This window comes from Osmerus mordax, chromosome 12, assembly GCF_038355195.1.
Source record: "Osmerus mordax isolate fOsmMor3 chromosome 12, fOsmMor3.pri, whole genome shotgun sequence".
Classification (NCBI taxonomy): domain Eukaryota; kingdom Metazoa; phylum Chordata; class Actinopteri; order Osmeriformes; family Osmeridae; genus Osmerus; species Osmerus mordax.
The window spans coordinates 2885785-2899613 of NC_090061.1; positions in this window are offsets into that span (position 1 = coordinate 2885785).

Below are 13829 nucleotides of genomic sequence, written 5' to 3' on the forward strand. Positions count from 1 at the left end.
GCAGCGAGGAAAATAACTGTTACTGGCGAGTTTTTTGAGCAGTAGGTATTTTTATTTGTGTGTGTTTTTTTTGCGAGTGATGGGGAAAAGGTAGTGGCAGATAAATGACTCCTATGCAGCAATTAGCCACTGAGCTTGTAATATGCCAGAATCACTCTTACTAAGTGATTTTCTCTCTGTCAAACGAGCCAAATTAATTTGAGTGATACTTTTCATTTAGTTAGCATCAAAACAGCCCTTCCGTTCGCGTTCCATATGGGCATCTGATGCAAGGTATGCCATTAAACCAGTCCAGCCAGATGTTCTGCACAACCCCTTCATTATCAATGCAAATTTATTCATTAAACAATTTAATTGTGTCAATGATTGACAGGCGGTCGCATTATTATGGGGGAATGTTATGAAGCTAATAATATGTTAGTCTTATTAACTCCCTGTGTAAGCAATATGTGTGTCAACATTTATATGGATTAACCCCTTCTAATGTTGCGCACTGGGCCAGTTGTCTCTTCCCAGAACAGAACGCGGTATCGCTTGATATTGGCCGTTTGTACACGACTGAGTGCAGGTGAGAACTGATAGGATGCCTCGGAGACACGCCCCTCAACTTTCAAAACATTATGTTTTGGTCCCACCTCTCACCCCGGGTTTTGGAAACAGAGAGAGAGAGGGGGAGCAAGGGAGCGAGGGAGCGAGAGAGCGAGAGAGCGAGAGAAAGAGCATTTTAGGATGGATGTGAGAGCCACAGTGATGGCTCATATGACGGCTCAAAGGAAAGTCTCAACTTTTTATCTTTATAAGAATTTTCGTACACACACACACGCACAAAGGATAAATGTCACTCGTTCCTGGAGTGTTTGGTGCCCTATTGTCTGGAGAACAATCTAAGGCCTCCTACTTACCTGTGTCTTCATGCTTGTTAGAGAGAGGAAGAACATTCCCCATTCACACGCCTTGTCTTATTAATAGAGTTTTGACAGGCGCTCCCCAGACACCTAACCCTCCGCCTTAAGGACCCCATTACCTCCTGCTCCAGGATGTTGTTTTAACTCCTTAAGTGTTCCCAATTTGTTTTCCTCAGCCACCCTCTGTGTGAGTCATTTGTTCCAAAGAGGAAATGGCATGTTTATAATAGAGGAAGTGACTGGTATGTTATACAGGAAGTGTTTCTTGTTGTGGCTTGTGATGATCATGTGCATTCTGAGCATCGCAAGAGCACCCAATGTACATTCACAGAAGGAAATCACCAGGATAACAGGAAGTGACTTCATCAGCATGGGCTAAAAGGGGTGGATGGCATTGCTCTGTCTTTCTATTCAGCATTTACTTTAATAATTATCAATAGGGCTTCACATGCACAACCACTATGCAGAAAGTGGTCAAACGAAACGTGTTCCCTTGCAATTTGGATAAAATATCTCCAGCAAATATTGTAATGTATTCATATTCATATTAGACATAACATGTTTCATGATATGAATCACTCCTGTGATGATGTCATTCTTTCCCCACATGTGGCGCGGGACAGAAGTGGAATCCGAGCCGATGTCTGGGTCCTCCAGTGTGATCGTCCCTCCCCTGTCCCAGCCTCCCAGAGGTGAAGCTGGAGTTCTGCTTCTCCTGTAGCGGAAACGCCACTGCCAATGGGCTGTGGAGGATCATAGATTTTTATGGACCCCTGGGCTTGGTTCCTGTGAGACCGGTCCCCTGGCTGCCATTGGACGGAGCGGCCCCCGAAACAGGAAGTCCTGCCTGGAGGGGGTCACGCACAGCTGGGCCCCGATCTGCATGATTGGCTAAGAAAGCAAGCGCCAGCAGGTGATTGGATGATTTAATGGAGTGGCCGTCACCCGCCGAGCCTAGTGTTGTTCTCCTCTCCTCTCCACCAGAAACGGAGTTTACCAGCCCTTTGGCTCGCAACATAACACGGTCATACTCACATCTGACTGCGAGGTTCAGTTGGAGTACAATCGCTCCGCTGGAAGGGTCAGAGGCTTCGTCTGGTCATGTGACCGCAGAAACACCAAGCCTATCGCTGCTCGCTAAATAAACGCAGGATTCACACTCGCTATGCTCCTGCAAATTGCAAATGACGTAGGAATCATAACGACTACAACCCCTGAAGCTTATACCCTACACTTCCAGTCTCATGGTGAGGATCTCAGACTTAGCCCAGGCTTCTTTTGTGTCAACTGTTGACTTCATCTGGACTGGAATTTGAATTTCCTCTGGGATTAATAAAGGGAATTGAATTTAACACTTAATCTCTTAATGAAGCTTGTCCATGCGACAGGCATGAGAGAGCTAAAAGAGGGAGAGAGGGAGAGAGAGAGAGGATAGTAGACATAGGGAAAAAGAGAGAGGGAGAGATGGCAAGAGAGGATAGTATGACATGGGGGGAGAGAGACAGGCTGAGAGAGAGAGGGAGAGATAGCGAGAGAGAAGGGAGAGTATGACATAGGGAGAAAGAGAGGGGGAGAGAGAGAGACAGAGAGAGAGGGAGAAAAGAAAGACAAAAGAGAAAGAAAGAGAGAGGGTAGAGTGGAGAGATCCAGAGCAGTGCTCAGCTTCTTGGTTTGCCCTGGTACACAAACTCGGTTCCCCGTTGGCACTCGACCGGTTTGTTCCAGTCGAGTTTCCCCCTCTTCCTTTAGGCCCTTCTGGAGCAAATCCACCGCTGCCAGCTCCGCATGCAAATCCACTCCGCTCTCCACTGTAGCTCAGCAGATTAATACAAAGGCTTTTCATAAACAATGGACGGGCTTGATACATGTGCTGCACATTGCAATATTTACCATAGCCTCCACATCGACTGTTTTACATACTACTCTGAGACTCTGCAAGCTTTTCATGTCGGCGCGCGCTGAAGCTCAACTTTGTTGTTTAGCCGCATCGCCCGAGGCCGGGTAGCAGCAGCAAGGGTTGAGGTTGTCCGAGGGGCGAGATAGGATCTGTACGACGTTTCCCGAGGGAGCGGGAGAAGGCACGAAGGCCCGGCATCTCCAGCGGTATGTTGTTGTAAGGGCCCAGGCTATACAAATCTGCTCACCTTCATGAGCCTCACCTGGGATTATTTTAATATGATGTTCCAGCGGAGTTTGTCAGCTGGGCTCGCGTTTGTTTAACAGGGCGTGTTTTGTTGCACACCAATAGCGCATTTTTCTTACACGGTCATACAAAATGTATGAGATGCAGAGGGTCACATTTTGAATTATTCTATCTATATATCCATCTAACTATCAGTCTGTCAGTCCGTCCGTCCGTCCTGTCGAGGTATTTCCAAGGAGATGGACAGGAGGCGTGGGGACCTGTGGGGTTGGATGCAGTATTGCATGCTGGGATCTGCTGTTCACGGGAGCGTTTTTTATACTCGCAGAGGGGGAGTTACCCTGTTGCCACGCTGCACAGACGCCTGATGGACCCAGGACAGGCTGTTAACTCCAGCCAGCACCCGTGGCTTCGCTGATGCCTGCTAATCAACTTGGGCTCCTTCCAAATCCCAAACAAAAAGGTTGGATGGGGAGGGAGGGAGATAGCTGCTATACTTCAGTTTATGGCTTGGAATGCATAGAGAGAGAGAGACAGACAGAGAGACAGAGAGAAAGAAAAGGAGAGAGAGAGCATTTTGCTAGTGTCAATTATGATAATTCCTTTACTAAAAAGAAAGCCAAAGATGTGTTAATGTTTTGTAGAAATAATTTACTGTACAATGTGGCACTGATACAAAGCATTAGGCTAACAATCGTGAAAAGGCCTTTAATCTTTCTCGAAGAACTGATGGTCCCAGTTCAGAATGAGTGGGATGTTGTGACTAAAACCAGATGATTTCTCTGACAGAGAGCATTGTGTTAGAGCAGGAATTACTCGAGATCTTTCGTCTGTGAATAATTGTGAGGGTGTGCCACTCTGAAGCCAGGACTGTGAAGCAGAGATGGGAAACTGGGAGAGGGGAAGGAGTAGGAGGCAGGGAGGAAGGCTGGGAGGCAGAGAGAGGGAGAGAGAGAGAGGGCTGGGAGGCAGAGAGAGGGAGAGAGAGAGGGAGAGAGGACTGGGAGGCAGAGAGAGGGAGAGAGAGAGGGGGAGAGGGCTGTGAGGCAGAGAGAGGGAGAGAGGTCTGGGAGGCAGAGAGAGGGAGAGAGAGAGGGAGAGAGAGAGGGAGAGAGGGCTGGGAGGCAGAGAGAGGGAGAGGGAGAGAGAGAGAGGGCTGGGAGGCAGAGAGAGGGAGAGAGAGAGGGAGAGAGGGCTGGGAGGCAGAGAGAGGGAGAGAGAAAGGGAGAGAGGGCTGGGAGGCAGAGGGAGAGAGGGGGGGGGGGGGCTGGGAAGCAGATGGATGCAGGTCTGAGGTGTGGAGGCCTCGTGAGACACCCACATTAGGGTTACTGGACTGTGGCTGTATATGGGAAACCCTGCAGTACAAACCAGACAACCAAAGGTTAATAACCATTGCTTTTGTATTTCAGTGCTTGTCACCCTAGCAGCTTGTGTGCGAGTGAATACGTACACACATCAAAACATATAAGCCACAGTAAATGTGAACACCTATATTGTTGTGTATCTCTTCACTAAGTATCTAAGCAACATAGGCCAACCAGCTCCATTAGTTCAAACACAGCAGACAACAACAGAATCAAACAGATACTATTCATGGTGGACAAGAGGGATTAGACAGCAAAGCACACACACACACACCATCCCCAAAGGCTCTGAGATCATCCATGAGTAAACAAAATGCTCGACTAGCTCCCCCCCCCCCCCCCCCCCCCACATGCGTCCTCTTCTTTGTGATACGCATTATTACACTGACACCTGTGCATAGCATGTGGAACTTAATGTATTTTAATTTGCCATTTGTTTCCTCCCAAACAAGGTGCTGGGTCTGGGTGCTGGTGTCTGGTGAGGACGTCGCCACGGGAACACCAGCTGGAGAGATCCAGTCTGGCGTGCAGTCGTCCGAAAATACGCTGTAAAGCCCCGGTAGTGATTGTTATAGATATAAATCAATTCTTCTTTTTTTCCCCTTTTTTCCCCCCCTCCCCCCTGCCCCTCCATCACTCTGTTTGATTTTAATGTGACGCCTTCACACGGTGGTAGTGAGGACAGTTGCAGAGGAAAAGACTGATAAATATTTTGTGAGCATTGCCAGATTATGGTATTGTGTTTCACATGTGCTTGGACTGGATCCGTTTTTTCTTCTATAACATAGATCTGTCTCGTGGTTTTTTGTTTCTGCCTCTTATAGTAGAGGTGTATTGATTGTTACATCTTACGAATTAGGTGGTTGAGTTAGATGACAGTCTAGGTGATCTCCGTTTCTCTCTCTCACTCTCTCTCTCTCTCTGCAGGGAGAGAGTTAAACCTTTCTTCAGATCCAATTAAGAATAAAAATCTGCTTGACTGCTCTGCGCTTCACCTGGAGATGTTAATAATTATGTCAAACTTGGAGTCAGTCGTTCATCCACCTTGCCAATCTAAAGTGTATTTAAAGCCACCTCAGGAGAAGGATTAATGTAGTGTTTGCTTGGAAATATTAATGATTTCTTAATGAGTCTGAAATGAAATAAACAAGGTGGTTTGATACTGCTGCGAAACAAGAAGGATTAAGAGCATACAGGCGCTTCTGGGAAAAGGTGTAAAATACCTCAGGCAGACTTCCTGAAGCTAGGTCTGGTATTTAGAAGTTCTGTATTTAGATCCAAGTTCACAGGTATAAGACTTTATTTCTCTTTCATAAAGTCTTTATGAGAATCCTGTCGTAGCCAACTGTATGTATAAAATATTTCATATATTCATATTTAATTTCTGTAAGTTTATAGTCCATTCAAATTTCCTTTTCACATTAAATGTTAGTGAGGTTTCGGGTTAAGGGTTAACAAGGAGCTTACATTTTACCTCTTACATATTACATGAAGCTTATGATTAGTCTACTCAAGTCTGTAAACGTGAAAGTCATAATTCTGCCATTATCTTTATGAATGCTTTCAGTGTGTTCGTGGTGCAGAGTAAAAATGAATTGTAACTTATCTGGTACTAACTCTTATATGATATTATAAATGTATATATTATACATTGTAAATTCATTTTCCAATTTTAGTCTAGAATGTCCAGTAGATACAGCACAAATACCAAAAAAAATAAAAACACAAAAAGAAACTGCTGTTATGGTACTTAAACATCAGATTTCTGCTGAGGTCAGGCAAAAAAAGGACGCAATGGCAGAAATCCCCAGGACTAGATAACTGTCTGTATAAAAATGATAAACTCGGGACCAGGTAAACATGACCCTGTTCCATCTCCCTTACCTGTGCTCTGACTGTTCCTCCAGCCACAGATCTCCATGATGGCCCCTTGCCTGAGCCATCTCCACCCCCCCCCCCACCACCTCTACCTCCCAAAACATTCCCCCCTCCTGCAGAGGATGTTTTATTTTTATTTATGGCGGCAGTATAATTGGGCAGATAAAGAACACGGGGCGGATTAGGGAGAGGGAGTGACATGTTTATTGTCGTGCTCAGAGCAGGACCTGCCGTGAGCCACAGGTGCAGATTTTTACATGAGGGCAGATTTATGTGGGCCGATGGTGAACGGAGAGGGAGAGGGAGAGAGGGAGAATGAGGAAGGGGGAGGCAGAGGGGGAGGAGAGGAAGGGAGCGAGAGGAGGAGGAGAAGGAGGGGAAGGAGAGGGAGAGAGAGAGAATGAGGAGGGGGGGAGGCAGAGGGGGAGGAGAGGAAGGGAGCGAGAGGAAGAGGAGAAGGAGGGGAAGGAGAGGGAGAGAATGAGGAGGGGGGGAGGCAGAGGGGGAGGAGAGGAAGGGAGCGAGAGGAGGAGGAGAAGGAGGGGAGAGGAGAGGGAGAGAGAATGAGGAGGGGGGAGGCAGAGGGGGAGGAGAGGAAGGGAGCGAGAGGAGGAGGAGAAGGAGGGGAAGGAGAGGGAGGTGGAGAAGGTGGAGGGGGGAGGAGGAGGAGGAAGAGGGAGTGCAGTGAGCTGTAACACTACCCTCTACTGGTTAGAGATGAAGGTCTCTGGTTGGAGACTTGTGTCATTTGTTTCCTTACTCTCTCCTCCGGAAGTGGGCAGTGGTGTGTACGAGCACTCATGGCTGTGGAAGGATCTCCCAAGATGGAGAGGTTCCTACAAACATATCTGTAAGAAGTGTCCAAATGGAAAACCAAAGTTAGGATGTGTGTCTTGTTTTTTAACCTGACATTGACAAACAGTATGGATAATATCACATCGCCATGAGGAGAACACAGAGTAGACCAGAGTTAGTTTATGCTTTAATTCCACCTGCTCTTCCCATTGGAAGGATATAGAGTATACGTTACTTGTTTCTCTCCAAATCGGAGGGAAATATCAAATGACTGACAGTGATGACAATATCAGACTGACGTGGAAAAATATGACCGTGCTGCAATGTGATGTCGTTCTGTTTGGTTTCTATAACGTGTTCTGATGTCTTAAACATTCCTAAAAGAAAATGACTGCATGTCAAGGTGAGTAATTGATAAAATCTGTATAATTGTTATGATAAAAATAATGTATTCAGTTAGCTGACACTTTCATCCAAAACAACGTACAGGGGGATTTGAAACCTCATGATTTGCGGTAAAACACTCTCCCACTGAACCATACCCATCCCTAGAATTGTTGATCGAGGATGGAAAAATTAGTCAAAACTAGGTGCTATACAGAACCTGCGCTTGCTCACTGCAACGACAACATCCGGGATAGGGTGGGGCGTTTTGGGGGGGATCTGGCACTAATGTAGCTGGTTCTGCAACTTTTACGAGCAGGCAAAGAAAGGGCCAACCCTGGGGCCTCGAGGGCCCAGTAAGCGGGTGGCAGGTCCACTTCATCACCTTCCCCCTCGTGAACTCTGGCTGAACCGGGTCCAGACCAGCCATCCTCTCTTTATTTCCCTGGCATCTGCCCCTCTTTTTCCCGCAAGAGACATAAGGTGAGTTTTTCCTTTTGTTTTCCACCCTTCCTCACAGCATCTGCCAGGGCCATCTTTAGTACTTTAATAAGAGCCACTCACCCCCTGCCTGCCTGCCTGCACGCCCTCAACACACACACACACTCACAGCCCTCCTGCTACCCACATGCCCTCCCTCCCTCCCATTACACTCTCCCTAATGCATGCTCACAATTACACATGCACACACACACACACAAAAACACACACAGACACATGCACGCACACACACACACCCATAAACATGCATACACACACATGCATGCTCACAATTACACATGCCCACACATCCACACACACACACACTCAACAATGGAGGTGAGCGCCCCCCCCCCCCCCCCCACCCGACACACACAAACACAGCAGTGGAGTGAGGCAGTCCTCTCCTGTGTCGGAAGTCTTGCTCTCTGCAGGCTAACACAGTCAGAGGAGGCAGGGGAGAACGCCGAGGAGGGAAGAAGATTTTTATGAAGGTGGAGAAATATGATGTGTCTCATTTATTTCAGCAGTCTACTCTATCCATTTCCTCCCATTTTTTCCCTCCCACTCTTTTCTCCTTGTTTTTTCTTCTTCTCTGCGGCTGCCTCTCTCTCTCTCTCTCACTCCCCACCTCTCTCACTCCCCCCCTCTCTCACCCCCCCCTTCTCTCTCTCACTCCCTCTCTATCCTCTCTTGCTATCCCACCCTCTCTTTCTCTCTTACCCTATCTCTCACTTTCCCTCCCTCACTCTTCACAAACATGCCTGCAACCATGCCCTTTCCCTCTTCAAACTAATTACCCCGGCTACCTTGTACCCACAACCCCTCGGGACACTAACAACTGTCAGACCAGTATTATTTTTGAAATTTAAACAATCATCTTACGTGCGCTGCTGCTAAGATCCTGGCCTTTCGGCTGCTTCGACCTTCAGTAATTAATACCCCAGGGCCCATTATTGGCAAAGCCTTTATCCTCTGGGCCAAGAAGCCTCTAACCCGCTAATTACGGCCAAGCAGCTAATCTTCCAGCCTGGGTGATTGACAGGTACACCTATTCTACTAATTGCCTGTTGCAGACAACACCTGGTGAACTGTATCGTCAGGGGAGACTGGGTAGTACTGAGAGCCTAGAGGTCTCACGGGAGACTGCACAAGTCTTGGGAAGGTGTGTGTGTGTGTGTGGGGGGGGGGGGGGGGGCAGGGGGGTTGTGGAAGGTGTGTGTGTGGATTTTGTGAAAGGGTGTGTGTGTTTGTGGAGTTTGGGGAACGTGTGTGTGTGTGTTTATGTGATTTTGTTTTGTGTGCATTATGAGCTGTGAAAAAAGAGGCCCAGAAGTGGTTTGCTTTCAGAGGAGTGTGTATTAAGACAAGCCCCAGTCAGCGTTTTCATGTGGCGTTACTGATCCCTGACAGAACGAACACGCCAGCGTCCAGACTGCACATTAATAAACAAACAAACAACATCCCAAGATGTCCATGATAGGGTTCATGATCATATTTAATATCGGAGTTTGCTGTTCACCTTTGCATGAAACCTTGATAAGCCATTAGTCTTACGGAGAGTCCATCCTTCACTAACGGTGCGTGAGCCCCACCAGAATGAAAGCACATTAGCTGCGAACGAAACGAAAACGAGGCACGTCTCCTGGGGTCTTCTCAACCCTTTGACCGTCCATGCATAGGCTACCTATTTATAACTGCTAATACGCTATTCAGCTTTGGTTCTCTTAATGTGTATTAATTTACAAACAATTAAAGAGCCCAGTTCTGGATACTCCACTTAAAAGTTATGCTCGATAAGAACGTTAAGATCCAATGACATCGAAATATTATATAAATAACGTTAATAAAAGATTGTTTTAACATTTGTTTTAACATTTAAACACTGCTTTAAATATAAAGCAGTTTATTTGATTCCTGCCCACCTACCGGAAGTGCTATAATTCCTACCGACATATTTAGCTTTCATTGAGGTGGTACTGAATTTGAAACAGAATGACTAAATTTGTGCAAGGTCACACATGCTAATTCAAGTAGCTTACCCAGTATAAGATATTTTACATAGTGTAAAGTTTACAGCAAGAACCGCACCTGAAGCTTAAGTTACTGAATCACACAAGCTCTTGATGTGAGAACGCGTGTCTAGTCCTCGTATTTCCGACAGGAGTACAACGCTACTTCACTAAAGGTGGACTGATAGAATAAGTCGGAGTGATTTCCGACATTTAAGTGCAGTCACTGACAGCTGCCTTAACGCTGATGGGGATTTGGACTCCAGAACGACAGTGATGTCTGTGATTGCAGTCGCGGGGATGTGGGACATGCTGTCAGTCGGCTTCACTTTGACGAGCCGGCAGGGAAAAGGCCATAGCGCTCGGCCGCACGGTGTGGAGGGCTTAGCGGGGCACGACAACACCCAGAAAGACGCTTCGAGGTCCGGTGGGAGCAGAAGCGCCGCCGTGTTTTGCAAATATAACCCGTCACCCCCACGGCTCTTGACCTTAGAGTGGCAGAGGCTAGCGACGCGGGGGAGCTCACCCGATCAATTGATCTAAATAACATTATGACACGATTACCATACAGCCTTTCCAAAGACAAAGGCCGTTCCCACAAGACGAGACCTCACACAGCGTGCAGGGGGAAAGACCGCGCCTGGCGGTTGTTAAACATAAGTCACAGTCTCAGTAAATGTCTCGACAGCTTCTCTGTAAAAATCCTGATAATTTCAGGATAATAGTTTTTTTTTTCCTCATCAAGAAATAATGTTGTGGCCCTGTCACCAATGTGAACCAAAATTACAATGAACTAAATTATTTATATTTTATGTAAATGCAAAACACGTCTCAACATAAAGGATTTAATGAGAACACATGAACTTCAGAACATCCATTCTGACTACATAGCCTAGACCTACTTATCTTTTCTAAGGATCTTAGTGAACAGGACATAACTACGTACCATGACAAAATATTACACAACATAACCACAAACCACACTCGCCAATCCATTTGTTAAACATTTCGTTCGTCAGATTGATTACATCACTAACTTAGAATTAAGCACCAGTGTCAGACACAGATTTGATTAATGTTGTCCTCCTTACGCAACAGTACTGCTAGAATAGACAGGCTAAATGAGGACAACCAATTGTCTATTTCGTGCGTAAAGACACCATGCTTTTCACAAGTGCGGCGTCTACAATCCTAACCAGCATTTAATTGCGTCCCATAAACAGAGAAACACAGACGGGCCTAATTAAAATACTTAGACGAGGAGCATAAGAATAGTGACATGCCATCCTGACGTGGTTATGCATGGTGTCATCATGAACGTCATGGGCGGTGTGTGGAGATAGGGAGAAGACCTGCCCTAGTAGGCAGTAGGGACACAACACGGCCACTACATACCAGACACTCATTTATCAACATTCTTCTGCAGAAATGATTTATATGCTCGTTGGATGTGCACAGATGTCTTCAATAGGGGGTGCACCCAGGAGGGAGTTCTTCTTATTTTTCTTTTCTTTTTTTTTGCTGCGTGTGTTTGTAAGTGTGTGGTACAGTACGTGTGACGATGACGTGTGTGTTTATGGGTAAGATCTGTGTGTTTGTGAGTGTGTGGTAGTTGTGAGGATGAGGTGTGTGCGTGTTGATGTATGGGAAAGGTATGTGTGGGGGTGTGCGAATGGGTTGGGGTGTGTGTGTGTGTGGGGGGGGGGGGGGGGGGGGGGGGGGGGGGGTACAGTTTGAGTGAATGTTGATAGACCTATAGAATGTGCCTTTATGGTTGGATATGTGTACGCTATACACACGTGTATTTACAGTCGGCAGTTTGGTCACAGCCAACCCCAGATCTCCACTCAGCTCCTCTTCAAACATCTCCTCTTCCACAGGTGTGCGAGATGTTGTTTCAGCGCGAGACCCGGAGGCTGCTCTTCACATCCCGTTTCCAGCGGTCCTTCCTTGCCTCTCGCCTCCCGCTGGTAAGCTTGGCCCTGACCGAGGACGTTCTGGGGGCGACACGCATGGGCCGCGGCCGTTAAAAGAAGTCAATGGAGTGGAAAAGTAGACAGAGGGGACGGGAGGCCCGGCCGCAGCACGACATCTGTGACCAATCAGATCCGATGGCTTTTTCTTTCGTTCTTTAAAGAAATAAATAAGAAGCGGTGCATCAGGCATTCCTAAATGCAAGGTGGAAGAACTTGTCCCCAGACTGTGAGTTTGGGTCGTGGAGACGCCCTCTGTGTAAAATATCAAAGGCCCTCTTCCAGCCTCTAGTCAAAAAACGACAGTTTGGTTCAGTTGCGCTCCAAAGCTAATTCACTGTCCCCCCCCCCCCCCCCCCCCCCCCCCCCCCCCCCCGTTTTGCTTTGTTTGTTTTCTTTATACTGACCTTTGCAGGAAATGACTTTATCGCACCCAACGGTTTGTTTTTCAGTCCAAAGCTTCAGAGAATGTTCGTGAGTCTACAGTTTCTCCTAGGCGCCTTGGGAAGGTAAGCTCAGAGAATCCTCCCGCTGTAGTGATTCTAACACTGATAGATTTTTCCCCCAGTCAAATACACCTTGGAGAAAAAATCCCACCTAACACAGCAATTCAGCCACGCACTGGGAACAAACAGGACATTTCAACCGTCTCAATGCTGCGGGTTTGACTCCAACTCAGAGTTTACCGACTACCCTGATAATAAATTCATGGTGTTAGCCTACGCGATGCCACAGTCCAGCACGGCAGGACAAGCTCTGTTTAATTGCGGAGAGAAGCTACAGAAGATCAGCTTCTTTATTATTCAAAAGACAAATTAACACCATGAAACAGACTTGCGGTGCCGGTGCTGTGAGCCTGGAAATGCTGTAGGGTCAACGACATGCACATATTTGCATGTTCCATCGTCCCTTTAACAGGGAATGAAAGGGAGAAAGGAATACTTCATCATGTTGTGTGCATATAATATAATTGCGTCTCTGGTTGGTGCAGTCTGTTTGAATTTAATTAGGAGTGTACTTACAGGCCCAATATTCACCTAATGAAGCTCGTTTGTGGGCCTGTTGCGCAACTAACACCCAAGTGATAAATGGGAGGCGTCACTTTAAAAGATGATAAATCGGACTTTGCCTCTCCGGACTTCCCCCAAAAAAAAGAAAGAGAGAGAGAGGAAGAGAACGTGGGTTCCGTGGCGTCCTACTGGGGGACGGAAAGCAAGGGTTCATGAGTAAATGAGACCTGAGCGACTCTCCGGTGGGCGGGACAGGAGTGAGGTATCGTGGGAATTGGAGTGCAGGAATCACAGGAGCCGAAGCTCACACACTGCTAAAATGTCAGGCCCCTAAAGACGCGCCCCTCCGTCTGACGGAGCGCTGAATAAAACAGGCTTGAAGGAAACAGAACATACATGGGCTTTTATATAGAGAGGAAATTGACCGAATGTAAAAATGAAAACAGACTGGACATACCAGCTTATTGAAGAAACTCGGCTGGGTAGTTACAGTATATAGCCTATATATTTGTACAAAATGTAGACATTTTGAATTTGAATTCAAATTGAATGACAATTAATACAAAATGATACATTTTGTGCCAGAAACAGTTGTCACATCCTTAAAATAAAAACGGGTATGTGTGAAATATGTTACAAGACACAAATATTGTGTCATATAACATAGATTAACTCAACCATTTTCTACCTTTGTTCCATTTTTATTCAAGCTAGCATTAAAATGTGATTTCCACTTCTCCCTCCTTCATCCTTCCTCCTCTCCCCTCCTCTCTTCTTCCCCCTCCCCCTCCCCTCCTTCCTCCTCTTCTCCTCCTTCCTTCCCCCCTCTCCCCTTCTCTCTCCCTTCCCCTGCTCTAAGCTCGGAGTGTAATGACACAGAGC